We start from the raw sequence: 14954 nt of genomic DNA, 5'->3' as shown, positions 1-14954 counted from the left end.
TGCGTCCATACAGGAGTGTGCAATAATTTTCTCTAAACTATCATATCATATACTTAAACAGTATACCCAATAGGAACTACATAAATCCATGATAATGTCTTAATTGCCTTATAAAATGCTGAAGTGGGTGTACACAGAATATACAACCAATGTTAGCTCTAAACTGCAAACATGTCAGAGATGTGTGAAGGTCACATGCCCACTTAGTTTGTGCAATTAATGACAAACACTAGATGTCATTTAACTTTAAAGTGTCAGGTTCCCTGTGTAATGCATATGTGTATAATATAGACAAATCTTGATGAAATATAACACACATGCAAACTCATATCCTTTTGGTGTAATTGTCCAGTAACATGCTGAATGCTTGCACCAAACGTAACATGACCATCTCACATGTATACCAATGTATGCATTCCAAAGATATCTAAAAGTTACAACTCTGCTTTTTACTGTCACAAATGACAGTAGGTGCATGGCTTCTTTTTGCATGACTAGCCCCCCATTCTTTGCCTGGAAGAGGATGTGGTTTCAACATTGTAAGTGCTGTGGGCCACTGCTAAACAGGTTCCTAGGTCCAGATCTTTCCCCCAAACCGTAATATGTATTGGCACTTCACTTACCCCTGTAAGTCCCCAGTAAATGGTGCCCCTGGGTCTGAGGGCATGGGTGCGCAGAGCGACAGCACCAATTTTGCTTCTCTGAGAGGCCCCACACCAGTGTCATGCAGACTGTTATTGCAAGTGCATGACAAAGTGTGTTTAAAAGTTGCAAACTCGGCATGGCACTCACCAAGAGTGCCCTGTCCACTAATACTGCATGTGCTATAGGTAAATCACCCCTCTGGCAGGCCATACACCCTAAGACAGGGTGCACTATAATGCACGTGAGAGCATATAGTTGCATGAGAAAATATGCCCTTACTGTGTCTTTACAAAACCTTAAGGCATGGTAAGTGTACAGGGGAGCCATAGCAAGTACATGTGCTGGACACTGGTCATTACGAGTTTCCCAGCTACATGAAGGCTACTCTGAACCCTGGGTCATTTGGTATCAAACAACTCAGAGTATTAACTCCTCACTGCTGCAAGTGTTGGATTTATTATAAAATGTACACAGGGAGCATTAGAGGTGCCCCTGCAAAATCAGCATCACCCTGGCACGGTTGCTGGCTAGTTCAAACCAGCCTGCCAGCACCAGACAGGAGTCTGGATCCCTGGAGAGAGCGCCTCTGCTCTCCGGGACCAGAAAACAAAGCCATTCCTGGGCAGAGATGTTACAGCTCCTCACCCAGGAATGTGCACTGCCCAGGCCAGGGAGCTCCAAAGGGCTCGCCACCCTTGAAACTTGACCCCCAGCCCTGCTGCTAGCAGCAGATGGCCACCTCCATTACAAACCCCACTTTTGGTGGGAGAAACAGCTGGACAATGCACAAAGACTAGGAGGAGTGGCCACCCTCAGCCTGCACCTCCCCTCAGGTGTAACAGATGAGGGGACCACTCCATTTCATTTTTCTCTGCCTTGGATGGCAGGAAAATAGCCTGTCAGGGTTAGGGATGTGACCCCTTCCCACAGGAATTGGTCACATAGTGGGTGTAACCACACAAAGGTAAGCAGCCCATTGGCCACTTCCAAGAACTTCCCTGAATGCCCACTAAATGCAGTATTTAGTGGGCATCGCTAGATCTGCAGATTAGATTTGATGGATATAAGAACGCCAGCGACAAAGAGGACCCAAAGCTTGAGAACAGAAGACCTGCTGCACAAAGAAAAAGGTGCCAAACCTTGCCTGCTGCACCCAAGACTCAACAATCACTGCTGAGGGGTCGACTGGACATCGGACAGACTCTAAGAAACCCCAGAGGACTTCCTCTCTTCCAAAAATTGAAAAGAACCTCCCTCTAGAGTGAAGGAATTACTCCCTGCAGCCAGCAGGCAAGACCCAGTGAAGTCCAGTTCACTGACCAGCCTCTGAACAACATGCCAGACAGAGCAGCCAGTCCAAATTTCACCTGACAAACCCGAAGAACAAACCCATGCAAGTGTGCCAGGTTTGGTGGCACTGAGACCTCCAGTGGCTGAACCATGCAATAGCCAGGGATACTGGACCCCAACATTGGACACCCAGAAGAAAAGTCCACTCAGTACTCTCCAAGGTCCAGGAGCAAGCACCAGTCAAGCGACTTCAGGACATCCAAGAACCAACCCCCAGATTGGCCCTGAAACTGCCCTCTAAATGTCCTGCCCCTGGCTCAAAAGGCTTCCTGACACACAGCCCTTGGCTGACCTATCTGCTCTCCACTTGGCCTCCCGGGCCCTTGCATCGGAGAACCAGCGTTGGTCTAAGGTTCCCTAATCCCTTGTGACCTCCACCCTCCAAGGGGACCCACGGGACTTACCTCTAAGTCCCCCTGTGCAGTGCATTTCCAATTGGTCCCCTTTCCTGTGGCACACCAGCTCCAAGACTTTCAACCGCTAGTCCCACTGGAACCAGGAGCCAGACTGTAGGAAAGTCCTCTTTTTTGTCCTGGTCACCCCCAAACCTTTTGGACAGATACTGGTGATTACTGACTCTTGGCTGTGCCCTGGGTTCTGATTACCAGTCCCAGTGCTCTGTGTAAAATGGATATGCAAATTAGGCTAAATATAATCAGCAGTATTAACATACCTACCTGTAAGTCTCTAGTATATGGTAGGGCATGTAGGTTTAGGGACCCCAGCATAGGCAGTAGTCCCATAGGTTCACTGCTTAGGTGCCCAGTGTCATTTTAAAGACAGGCCTGCCTTGCTGGCTGCTTTTAAGCGAAAGTTATATGCAAATTCGACTTTGGAATTAAAAGTACTTCCAAAGTCTATATAAGCCACCCCTAAGGTGTGCCTTAAGTGTCCCTAGGATTGGGTGCCATGTAACTATAAGCAGGGACCTTGTAAAAGTTCTTTTATAGGCCCTGGTGAGGTAAAACAGCTAAATCCATTTTTCCCTCACTGTAGTGAATGGTCTCCATTGGGTAAAATGGGTGATACTTTATTTTAATTAATAAAGTCCCCATAAGAACCAGATATTTTGAGTTTGGTAACAAATTAATTGTTATAATAAATTACACAACTTGCCATTTTTGGATTTAATATAACTAGTTCAGGTATAGAGTTTTAAAACGAAACCTGAAAGTTGCCATTGTGATAGCCTAGCCATACACGCAGGACGGGGGGAGGGTTAGGGAAGAGGTCAATGGTGGATAGGAAAAGTTTCTTAAGGACATTGGGGCTGGAAGCGGGAGAAGGAATGGGAGTGGAGGATGAGGGAATGATTGTTGGAGGTGTCTGTTGGATTTGGATGCAGATGCATGGGCTGTATGCGTTGTGAGGTGGATGGTTGTTGGGTGTCTGTTGGGTGTCTGAGTGCTTGCATTTGTGTACTTTTGGAGAGGGAGAGACACAGTGGGAGAGGACCCAGGGGACATGTGCATGGATGATGTGGAGGTGTCTGCCAGTGAGTTGTGTGTTCTGCTTGGTGTGGTGATGCTGGTAGTGATGCTGATGTAGTGCATGCAGGTGTGAGTGTAGACGTGACTAGGAGGGAGGTGGTGGAGGGGAATGAGGGGGATACAGTGGAGGCAGTGGATGTTGTAGTGTCTGCAACTGTGTGGTGTTTGCGTGAGTGCTTGTAGGATGAAGTGTGGTGCTTGTGTCTGCCTGTGACACCCTTGGGTGTTGTCCTGTGTACATGCTCATCTGGCTGTGTGCTTGGGATGGGTTGGGGTAGAGGAGGTTGGGACTTGGAAGTGGTAGTTGGAGGGGGGACAGCAGAAACAGGGACAATGGCTGCCATCAGAGAGGACGCCAGAGCCTGGATTGATTCCTGTTGGGCCGCCAACCCAGTGTGAATGCCCTCCAGGAATGCATTAGATGGTTGCATCTGGGCTGCCAGACCCTGGATGGCATTCACAATGGTTGACTGCCCTACAGAGATGGATCTCAGGAGGTCACTAGCCTCCTCACTCAGGGCAGCAGGGCTAACTGGGGCAGGGTTTGAGTTGCTTGGGGCAAAGGAGCTGCCCACCCTTCTGAGTGAGCAGCACAGGCAACTCGCTGAGGGGCTGCTGGTACCGGGTGTGGCGGCTGATCCTGTAGCTGGGGTGGTAACAGAAGTATCTGCCACCACCAGGCAGCTTCCATCGGAGGAGGTAGCTGTATCTGAATTGTCCCCTCCAGTCTCCACCGTGGTGCTCCCTTCAACGTCGGTTGACTCTGCCTCCTGGGTCCTGTGGGATGCCGCTCCCTCAGTCGCCGGTGCCTCTGCTCCTCCGCAAGATGATGCTAATGCACATAAGGACAGGATGACAAAACAAGAAAGGGGGGGAGAGAGAGAGACAAAGGATACACTATGTCAATTGCTGCACCAACACTACCGCTGGTGTACACAACACCCTCTCACACATTGAACCACCACTGATATCGCTATCCACCAAGGCATGAGGAGGGACACACACCGCCAACTGCTGCACACCTGGGACCCACACCGCCCTGACCAGTAGTGGATGCTTACAAGCTAGGTAGGCAGGATTATCCCTTCAGAACCCTAGCCACCAGAGGACCTACGCTGGTATGTCAGGCCTGGCCTAGGGGCACCCACTGACACACATCCACCACCCAGATACCACTACACCAGCCGTAAGTTGGAATGATAGCCACTGTACTCACTTCCTTGTGGCTGCTGTGATGCCCTCAAGTGCCCATCCAGCTCTGGATAGGCCACCGCCAGTATGCGGGTCATCAGGGGGTCAGCTTCGATGGGCACCCCTTCCTCGTAGGGAGGCCATCCCCAGCTAGGCCTCCGCCATCTTCCGTGCCCAGCGTCTCAGGTCCTCCCCCCATTTGCGACAGTGGGTGCTCCGCCTGCCATAGACCCCCAGGGTCTGCACCTCCTTGGCGATGGCCATATACCCTTCTTTTGATGGGCACTGACCTGCAGAGGCAATACACACAGGAAAACACCATTAGACAAACAGTCCAGCCTGTTACACATACGGCCCACCATACCTGTTTCTATCACTATTGGCACACACATAGCCAGCACACAGCGTGTACACCGCAGAGGTAATCCACCCCCCTTACATGAGGCCTTCACACACACAACTCCATGCATTCTTGCCACATGCATCGTGCCCACAGTGTACTCACCTGTTGGTCTGGAGGCCCATACAGCACTCCATACTTGGGTAGGACTCCATCCACCAGTCTCTCCAACTCCTCCGAAGTGAAGGCTGGTGCCCTTTCCCCGGTCACACGGGCCATGTTAGGTTCCAGACACAGGTCTCAGCAGCACATGAAGTGTAGGTCCTCTCCTATGGAAGATCATGTAGCAAGTGAGGAATATGATAGAAAATGGTGGTCACGTCCGCGGTGGTGCATACGGTCACTGCCGGCGTAGGTCACCATTGGCCACTGTACCCCATAGGACCCAATATTAACCAATGAGGAGTTGCACGACGGTTCCCGACCGCCTCCCACCATGGTTCACAACGTCAGCCGAATTACCTCACTTCCACCTGTCCCTCCACACAGGACAGACAGATGCCATTTCAGGGGGGGCAGCCCTATGGATTCATGCTGCGTCATAGGAGAAATAGACACATGCTGGACAAATCACACTGACCCATTACAAGTTTACAGATTGCAAACTCCTGTTGTGACTCCAATGTTCAGTCTGTGACAGCCTCCTCACTCTTGTGTCCCTTAGACACCTACCACTGTGGATGAATAGGAGATGGAGACATACCCCTGTGTACAGACCCCTGGTAGACTTGGCAACACTGGAGGACAGACGCATTATCCTCACCTATAGACTTGACAGGGCCCCACAATCAGAGAGCTGTGTGCCCTATTGGAGCCTGACCCGATATCTGCTATCCGTCACCCCACTGGGATCCCCCCTCTTTTGCAAGTGCTATCTGAACTCCATTTCCTGGCAACTGGTTCTTTCCAAGTGACAGTGGGCTTGGCAGCAGGAATATCACAGCTAATGTTTTCAGTAGTGCTGACATGAGTGTTGTCTGCCCTGATAAAACACATGTGCAGCTACATTGTTTTCCCCCAGGATGAGGATTTGGCCACAGTGAAGGCCGCGTTTTATGCAATGGGACATATCCCCAACATAATTGGGGCAATTGATGGTACACATATTGCATTTGTCCCCCCTCCCCCTGGCGGAATGAACAGGTGTTCAGGAATCGTAAGAGTTTCCACTCCGTGAATGTCCAGATGAACGTCAATGCTAAGTATCCAAGGTCGGTGCATGATGCCTTTGTCCTGAGGAATAGCAGCATCCCAAATGTCATGGCCCAACTACAGAGGCACAAAGTGTGGCTAATAGTTAAGCCCTGGTTCCCTCCCAGTAGATGTTAGTGTATGGGTGTGGTGTGGGCCATATAGGATAGTGTGTGGCTAAATGTTGTCCTTCAATATTTGCAGGTGACTCTGGTTACCCAAACCTATCATGGCTGCTGACCCCTGTGAGGAATGTCAGGACAAGGGCAGAAGAACATTCTAATGAGGCACATGGGTGAACCAGAAGGATAATTGAAAGGACCTTTGGCCTCCTGAAGGCTAGGTTCCGGTGCCTCCTTCTAACAGGTGGATCCCTGTGCTACTCACCCAAGAAGGTCTGCCAGTTAGTAGTTGCATGCTGTATGTTGCACAACCTGGCCCTCAGATGCCTTGCCCCTTTTCTGCAGGAGGAGGAGACTGGAGATGCCCCTGTGGCAGCAGTGGACCCTGTGGACAGTGAGGATGAGGAGGCAGAGGATGAGGATAAGGACAGCTGAACATCAGTTACACAACAATACTTCCAATGACACACAGGAAGGACAGTGTAACTTTACATTTCAATGACTTTGGTTGTAATCTGTGTGATAATGGCATGCTGATATCTCCCACTTCTATGCCCACTTACTGTTCCCTCTGGCAAGTCATTTTGCAGATGTTGGTGACTTGACAGTTACTTCTGGTGTGATCGCCACAGCCAGCTACAGGTCATTAATCTATGCTCATTCTATGTACAGTTTATTTGCAATGTTTGTACCTGTTTCATATAATACATATTTGATATACATGACATACTCCAAATGGATTTTTTTCAAAGGATGTTTATTGAAGTGCTAACATATATGTGAAAGTGCAATGGGATGGGGTGATGATGGAGGAAAGTCCACGGTGTTGTTCCTGTCTGTTTGTAGCACAGGTGCATTGTCCAAGGGGACATAGGAAGGGGAGCAATGGCAGTTCAAGGTGGACAGGGTGACTGAGTGGAACACAAGGGGGCCAATCAGAAGAGTCTCATTTCCTGGCGGGGGTCTTGGCAAGTGTCTCTGGCTTATGTCTGGATCGCAGGGAGCATTTGAGGGGTGGTTTACCTTCTGCAGGGGGAGGGGTGCTGGTGGCCTGTGAGTCCTGTGGGGGGGCCTCCTGGCCACTAGCAGCAGCAAAAGTGGAAGGCTGTTCAGATGTCTGGCTAGTGGCAGGGGCCCACTGGTGTGAGACTGCCTCCCTCATGATGTTGGCCATGTCTGCCAGCACCCCTGCTATGGAGATCAGGGTGTTGTTAATGGTCTGCAAGTCCTCCCTGATCCGCTGGTACTGTCCCTCCTGCAGCCGCCTGTTCTCCTGCACGTTGTCCAGGATCTGACCCATCGTGGCCTGGGAATGTTGGTAGGCTCCCGGGATCTCGGAGAGTGCCTCTTGGAGAGTCGGTTCCCTGGGCCTGTCTGCCCCCTGGCACACAGCACTCCTTCCAGTTTCCCTGTTGGCCTGTGCCTCTGTCCCCTGAACTGTGTGCCCACAGACCCCAGGTCTCTGATTGTCTTGTGTATGGTGAGACCTGGGGTCCCTGTAGAGGTGGACACACTGCTGATTGACGTGTCCTGGGGACAGCCGTGTGGGTACGCTGCGTTTAAGATCCTGATGGGGGAGGCTCTGTGGTGGTGTGTGACAGGTCTTGGGTAACCGGCTGTCCAGTGGTCCTTGATGGGCCAGGTAGGTCATCCAGATCCTAAAGACCAGAGTTACTGTCATCACTGTGGGCCCCTTCTTTTGGGGGACTGGATATTGCTGGCACCTCCTCTTTACTGACATTGGCTGTGGTACCTGTGGGGATGTAAATGATGTGTTATGGTTTATGTGACTGAAATATTGTACATCCGTGGCTTCCCCTCTGTGCATGGGTTTGCCCTTGCCAGCTTTCACTTGTGTATGTTAGTGTATGGTGGGATTGTTAGTTCTCTATGGTGTACATGGTTTAGTGAAGAGTGTCCATGCAGGGCTGTGAGGGGTGTCCAGGCATTGGTACAGCATGCAGGGCTTGGCATTAGGATAAGTGAGATGTGATGGTGGAGTGTGTGGGATGTGGTGGAGTGATGGGAGTAAGGGTGAGGGTATGTGATGGCATGCAGGTAGGGGGTGATAATAGTAGAGAGTTGACTTACCAGAGTCCAGTCCTCCTCCGACTCTGGCCAGACCCTCAGGATGCAGTATTGCCAAGACTTGCTCCTCCCATGCTGTAAGTTGCGGGGGAGGAGATGGGGGTCCACCACCAGTCCTCTGGATAGCGAGCTGGTGTCTTGCTGCTATGTAACATACCTTCCCCCATAGGTCGTTCCACCTCTTCCTGATGTCATCCCTAGTTCTGGGGTGGTGTCCCATGGCGATAACCCTGTCCACGATTCTGCGCCATAGCTTCCTCTTCCTGGCTATTGATATCTGCTGCACCTGTGCTCCAAATAGCTGGTGCTCTACCCTGACAATTTGCTCCACCAAGAACCTTAGCTCCTCCTCTGTGAAACGGGGGTGTCTTTGTGGAGCCATGGGTGTTATGTGATGTGTGTTGGTGAGGGTGTGTTGGATAATGTGTTGAGGTGTGTGATGTGGAGTGCGTGAGTGGTGTATACGTGTGAGTAGTGTGTGGTTCTAGTTGTGTCAGTGCTCTTGGTGTCTCTCTGGTGGCAATGCTTTGCAGTCGTAAAGGGTTGTGGGTATTATGGGTGTGTGTTTATAGTGGAGTGGGTGTGGTGTGTGTATGGATGTCAGGTGTGTGTTGTTTGAATTGTCCAATGTGGTGTTGTTTTGTATGTGGGTGTCCATTGTGAGCACGCAGTATGTACCGCCAATGGTTTACCGCTGTTGAATGTCCGCCATGGTGATTCGTGGGTCATAGGGTGATGAGCGTTGTTCTGTTGACGTAACAGTGTGGGTTATGGGACCGCCAGTTTATCACTGACCTTTGGTCTGGCTGATTTATGTCTGTGGCTGAATTCTGTCAGATTGGTGTGTGTGTGTCTGTGTCATAATATGGTGAACAGATATCCTCTGCCGCTGCAGTAAATTGGTGGCTGTCAGCGTGGCGGTAAGTGGGCTTTGCTGCCAATGTCATAATGAGGGCATAATTTCTTTAAAGATTCATATCTCTTGTTCTATTTATCCTATTGTATTCAGTTTGGTGTCAAAATAAAGGTAAACATATTTCCTATTTTTATAAACGTTTTTTTGTATTTTTTTAACTGTTTCCTGTGTTTTATTTTATTACTGTTTTGTGATACTTGAATGCTTTACACATTTTGGGCCTCATTATGAGTTTGGAGGGTGGCCTCGCTTGGGTCGGAAGACCGCCAGTTTTGGTTTTTAGCCTGCTGGCCCGATTATGAGTTTCCCACTGGCCCACTGGCCCAGCAGGAAACTACTCACAACATTGGCGCCAGCTCGTAATCGAGACAGTGGCTATGTTGCGGTACATCGGGTGTGACAGCACCCATCGCGCTATTCACTGCCTTTAATTCAGGCAGTGAAAAGCACAACAGGGCTTCCCCTGGGGGACCCTGCACTGACCACGGCCCCTGGTAACCCGTCTCCGCCAGCCTTTGCATGGATGTGGAACACCCATGCAAAAGCTGGTGGACACGGGAATCGTAATCCCCAGGGCAGCACTGTTTGCAGCGCTGGCCTGGCAGATGAAGACCACCGGCACTGCCAAGCCTTTAGCCAGCGAAAAAGTGATGGTGCCGGTAGTCGGACTGTGATTCTTTCGCCACAGTCATAATGTGGCTGTCGGACCACCTAGGACCACCAGACTCATAATTAGAGCCTTTGGCCCTCTTTACAACCCTGGCGGACAGTGGAAAAAGGGCAGTAAGACCGTAAACAGACCGGCGGTCATTACTGCCCCATTATGACATTGGCATATGCCAAACCGCCAATGTCCGCACCATCCGCCACAGCGGTAACGACCGCCAGGCTGGAGACAACGGTCTCCAGCCCGGCGGCTGTCACTAGACCGTCGGCGGTATCAAGCCCCGCATACCGCCATGGATTTCATGGGGTTTTCTACTGCCATGAAATCCATGGTGGTATGTACCATCAGTGCCAGGGAATTTGTTCCCTGGCACTGTTTGGGGTCTCTCCCTCCCCTCCCCTGAGTCCTCCCCCAACACCCATAACCCCCCTAGTATCCCCCAATGGTAGTAGGACCCCATCCCCACCCCCAATTAAACCCCCACACATACAGCCCACAACCCCCTACACGCACGTTCACACCACTCACACACATACATGGGCACATACATTCACACATGCACACATACATACATGTTACATTTCCCTTACTCACATTACACACCCCTCATGCATACACGCACTCACACAACCCCTCTACACACTCACACACACAAACCCATGAATGCACACACCACACAACACCCCCCAGCCCCCTCCCTTCATGGACGATCACCTTACCTGTTCCGGTGATCCTCCAGGAGGGAACGGGATCCATGGGGGATGCTCTGCCGCCAGCACCCCGTCACCAGAACACTGCCACGCCGAATACTGGGTCGCATTACGGTGGGCGGTGTTCTGATGACGTGGTGGTGACGGTGGAGCAGCCTCCACTTCACCACCAATCGCCAGTATGCCTGCTGGCGGCTCTCCGTCCGAAAAAGGGCGGAGGGTTGCCAGGAGTCATAATATGGTTGGCAGTCTTTGGCCCGGCGGAACCTCGGCGGTCTTGAGAAAAGACCGCTGAGGTTGAAATGAGGGCCTTTGTCTCCTAAGTTAAGCCTTGTTGCTCATTGCCAAGGTACCAAGGGTTGAGCTGGGGTTAATTTATTGAGACCTAACTGAACCTAGTGGGGGGTTAGTGGCCTATTGCTAAGTGTAGGTACTTACCTGCCCTTATCAATAATCTACTTTCCAACACACCCAAACTTCTCTAGCTGGTCCACAGGACACATACCTGGAAACAAAAAGTGAGACTTGTGAGAACATTGTCTGACTTTATATGTAATTTTAAAATTGTCTTTCATTTATTCGTATGGTAATTCCACAAAGAAACAGAACTTTTTTTAAATCATAACTTAAAAAGTACTTACCTGATTTGGATGATCTTGGTCTTAAAACTTTTATAAAAATCTGAAGTATTTTTTGTAAATTGGTCTCCAGTTATTGTTTCGAGTGTGTGTCCACATTTATTGATACTGAGAGTACAAGAAATGCTTAGCACATCTCCTAAATTAGCCTAACTGCTCAACCAATTTACAACAAAAATAGATCATTAGGTGATCTATTTTGCCTCTTGATACCCAGGTGTGGTTGCTCAGAATCTCTGCACAGTGTACATTGTTTTTGCATACAATATAGAGAGCTGGCCTCTAACAATGGCATACACATTAGCAGGAATAACATCATCAGCAAACAATTAGAAAAAATCCAAAGATAAGGCCAGGACAAAGGTACTGTCAAATTTAATATTTATAAAGAAAATGAGATAAATATCTCAAAATGTTGGTTTAATATAAAGGGTACAAGAAAGAGTCACCCAAATGACTAAAGGTTGGGTTGCATTCCCAGTACTTGCCTCCTATTCATACTGTCAGAACCAACCTTCTACGGAAGGGACATCAATGGGGCAGAGAGCAGGGACCTCCATTATCTTACTTTTGGGGGAGGGTCCATGGGATTGGGTTTAGTAGGAGTGGGTTTGTTTTTGGGAGGGGTGGATTTGGATTTTGGAGGGGTGGGTTGGGATGTGGAGGGCATGGGCTAGGGTATGGAAGTGGTGGAACGACATTTGGGAGGGGTGGATTTACATTTGGGAGAGGTAGTTTGGTATATGGAATGGGTGGGTTGGTATGTGGAAGGGGTGGAAAGATGTTTGGAAGGGATAGTTTGGGATGTGGAATGGGTCAGGACAAGGGCAAAAAGAAGGTCTTCTGTAGGAAAATGGGTAGGGTGGATGGCAGGGAGTTTCCTTTGGAAGGCAGAGGTAGTGGTAGTGTCTGATGTGTTTTTGAATGTTGCTGGTGCCTGTGGTTCTGCTTTATGTGGTGTACATTTTAGTTTATGTTTCTTACTGGGTGACTGTTGTATGGATGACAGTGGGTGTTCAGTGTGTGTTTGACATGCAATGTATGTGTGTGTGGTTGGGTGTGCTGTAGAGGCTCTGTGTGTGGATGTGGTGCCTGTGGATGTGCTGGTACATGTGAGTGTGGGTGTGGATGTTTGTGCTGCAGAAGAGTGTTGTGTCTGCAGGTGTGGTGGTGTTGGATTTGGAGGTTTGTGTTGTTGTAGGTATGCTTGTGGTGGTGGTGGGGGTGTGGTGTCTGTATGTTTGTGTGTGCGTCTGTGTTTCTTGCTGTGTTTGTATTGAATGTACTGTTTGTGTTTGTTTGAGTGGGTGCATGCAAATGTATGAGTGTGCTTTGGATAGGGCTGGGAAGAGAGAATTGGGATGGAGAAGGGGTGGGAGTTGGGATAGGAGGTTGGGATGGGTGGGAGGCTGCAGTCAGTGAGGAGGCCAGACTCTGGAATGACCTCTGTAGGCCGGACATGGCACTGTGAATGCCATTCAGGTAAGCTAGCATCTGTGTCATCTGATCACTAAGCCCCTGGATGGCATACAATACTGCAGTGTGGCCTACAGAGATAGTCCACAATAGGTCAATAGCCTCCTCATAGAGCGTAGACTGGGAGACAGGGCCAGGGTTGAAAGTGTTTTCATCAAAGGTGATGCCTACCCTTTTAGGGTGTTGGATATGGCTAACTGGAGGGGAGCAAGAGGGAGGCTGGAGATGACAACATGGGTGGTGGACAGCGATGCAGGTAGACTTGTTGCACTAAGGTCCACTACCACTAGGACTCATATTCTGTGGAAGCCTCCCAAGATGATGTTGAGATACGGGTGGTCTCTGTGCTAGTTCCTTCACCCTATAGGGAACGGGGTCTCTCAGTGTTGGTGGTGTTGGTGGTGTCTGCACTGGCACCATAGTGCCCAGCTTCTTCCCTGCTGAAGTGGCTGCTGTCACCTTCGCCTTAGATAAAACAGTCTGAGTGTATCTGTGTAAATAGAATGGAACATGAACTTTGCTCACAGAACACTTGCCAAGTCTACATATTAAACCAGATTCAAGGTTCTCAAACTTGCCTTCTTTATCATCACTATCTCATGCATGTAGGAAAGAACTCCACAAACCATTTGCTCACAGTTTAGAAATTCCCTATGCTAGCTCCCATTTCATGAATGCCTTTTGTCTCTCATCTACTTGTATTTCTCTGCATGACAAATGGCATCAAAAGCATGAGTACATACATAGGTCTGGTTACATTCCTTGTTCACTTCAGTACAGAGCAAAAACATTTCCACATTCCCAAAAGATTCATGTTTTGTGCCTGATATTGATTTATCCAGATGGGAAAATCTAACAACTATGTGATGTAAACTTCCATCTGCAATGGTCCTTTTTAGTATCACTTTCTCACCATCATTGATTTCTCATCTGAGCACAACTAAGGACACTTGAATGTCATTTGGGATACATGGAACTCTGTTACCAATGTGGACACATTCCTGTCTGTTTCTCTCAATACAGTTTGGCATAAAATTCATGTTGGTTAACACAGACTGGCGCACATGCACATTTGTGAAGGACTAAAGCTTCATGACAATCTGCTACTGCCTGCATGAACTGACTTGAATCTTGCTGTTGGAAAACATTTCTAGCATATTTCAGATAGAAAATGATGCCATTGTACACATATTTCCAGTCTTTTTGGAGCAAATGCTCGTGATCATATTGTCATTGTACCAACTTACAAATGTAAAATCTGAAACATCAACAGTATCATAAGCGTATACTATGCCATGTCAGCAATAATAGTGCCTAAATTACCTTGTGATGGAGCATCACATGTGACCCTATCCTCAAATGGCTTGTGATGAGGAAATTAGTGAAAACCTTAGCATAAAACAATACATCAAACACAGCATAAGGCACGTCTTAAAAACATACACCTCCATAAATCACCTTCTGCATTGGATGTGTGCCAGCCCTCAAGTTGATGCTAAATAACATTGCTTAAAATGATAAAATTTAAACAAGAATAGTTACATACAATAAATTACGGCTTTGATGCTGCTGTTTGGGCCTTCAACTGTCCATCAAGCCCTGGGTAGGTCACTGCAAGGGTGTGGGCCATTTGGGGGGGCACGGGTGCGGTGCATGCTCTTGCCTTTTTGGGAGGTCTGGCCAAGCTGGACTTGGCCTGAATTTCTGGTCCAGGTCGCCCCACCTCTTTCTGCAAGGCAGGCTGCACAGCTTATAAACCTTCACAGTCCATACCTTCTCGGCAATGGCCTTCTATATGTCCCACTTTTTTTATTTTCATTTATTGAGATCCAAAATTACAATAAAAACATCGCAACATAGCAATCATACTCTGACAATAATATGAAAATACAACCTCAACAAAGCAGTGATAAAATATGAAATTTCATAATATCAGTAAAACTATCTAGATAAGACAGTTTCCTGACAGCCCTACCAGCTTCAATATCCTAAAGAGTCTTCCTTAGATTTGATCAAATCTCTTACCTCTTTACATTGCAACTTGTGAAGCCGCTCCATATTTCTTACTTT

The sequence above is a fragment of the Pleurodeles waltl genome, chromosome 5, assembly GCF_031143425.1.
Source record: "Pleurodeles waltl isolate 20211129_DDA chromosome 5, aPleWal1.hap1.20221129, whole genome shotgun sequence".
In the NCBI taxonomy this organism is placed as follows: domain Eukaryota; kingdom Metazoa; phylum Chordata; class Amphibia; order Caudata; family Salamandridae; genus Pleurodeles; species Pleurodeles waltl.
The sequence above is the reverse complement of the archived record's forward strand: the minus strand, read 5'-3'. Positions refer to the sequence as shown.